The sequence below is a fragment of the Austrofundulus limnaeus genome, unplaced genomic scaffold, assembly GCF_001266775.1.
Source record: "Austrofundulus limnaeus strain Quisiro unplaced genomic scaffold, Austrofundulus_limnaeus-1.0 Scaffold108, whole genome shotgun sequence".
NCBI lineage: Eukaryota > Metazoa > Chordata > Actinopteri > Cyprinodontiformes > Rivulidae > Austrofundulus > Austrofundulus limnaeus.
Genome location: NW_013952510.1, coordinates 1,407,999 through 1,409,307, shown reverse-complemented (window position 1 = coordinate 1,409,307; position 1,309 = coordinate 1,407,999). Strand labels below are relative to the sequence as shown.

At 39.2% G+C, this 1,309-nt stretch overlaps 1 protein-coding gene across 1 annotated transcript in view; it reads right to left on the bottom strand.

Annotated features, from left to right (window-relative positions):
• Positions 1–1,309, bottom strand: part of LOC106521423 (protocadherin-15) — a gene marked incomplete in the record, with an annotated part of 194,164 nt that overhangs the window by 85,359 nt on the left and 107,496 nt on the right.

The following is a 1,309-nucleotide window of genomic DNA, read 5'->3' as shown; positions in this document are numbered from 1 at the left end:
CACACACACACACACACACACACACACACACACACACACACACACACACACACACACACAACATACACACACACACACACAGACAGACAATCACATTTGCATGCACAGACATTAATAAAAGAGACTGATGGCGCACAAAAGCTATTAAGACTAATCATCATTGTTAGTGTTTATTGGTGAAGGAACAACCAGGGTTAGAAATAATAAAAAGAACTCCATGTGTATCAGTAGTCACAAAGTCACAATCAAACACAAAAACACACACATTATTCTTCCTAAACCCAATCTCTGATCCCAGCCAGGAGGAAACTTTTAGGAAGCAATGAACCAAAKTTTTTTTTTTTTGTCAAAATGCCTTTGCTACACCTTAAACAAACCAAGCTGCTGGGAATGCATGGTGATAACATTGCAGCGCTATAAATTCCTAATTATTACTTGGAAGTAATTTAGGAGGGAAATGGTTTYACTGCCACATTTACAAGCACTTTCGATAGGCCACTTCAAACACTGCAAGCATAGCACAACACAGATTCAGTGGAGGGAAAAGCACAAGAAGTCGATGCGCACATACAACAGCATTTAATTTCTCTGTGGTATGTTTAAATGCCCCCACCACCATCAAGCTGCCAGATTTATTCACACACTAATTCAAATTTGGTTTGAGCCATCGAGTTGCTTATTTACAGAGCACAGATTCGTATCACTAAGGTAAAGCAGTCAGCTGAAGGGCTTATGTTAAACCAGAGCTGCATAACATCTTGAATATTGACCAAGATTTTCAATTACATAGACTACAGAAGCTAAAATGCTGCTCTTTATAATCGACCAGATTTTCATTTGAAACCTTGTATTCAGTGGTGGGCACAAGCCCACTAAAGTGCAAATCTGCTAATTGTGGACATAAATGTTTCATYTGCGCTTTAGTGGACTTACTAATTTTTATAATTCATAAGCGGATTTGCCCTTTCTAAAATTAAAATGCAGTACTGCTAATAACTAATTATCTACCAGTCATCATTATCTTGAACAGCGTAAGGTAAGACTGTCAATGAATCACAACACACGTGATCCATCCAACAGCACTCTTCCCAGATAAACACACTTATTGGGAAGGTATACATCCTTGCGGACTGTTGGTTTCGGCCATGGTTCTGATTTCCCACAATGCTTTGTGTCTGCTTGCGTAGCAGGAAAGCAGTAGCAAAAACAGTAAATGTTAGTAATCCATACCAAAATTTTGTATGTCCATCCATCCATCCATCCATCCATCCATCCATCCATCCATCCATCCATCCATCCATCCATCCAT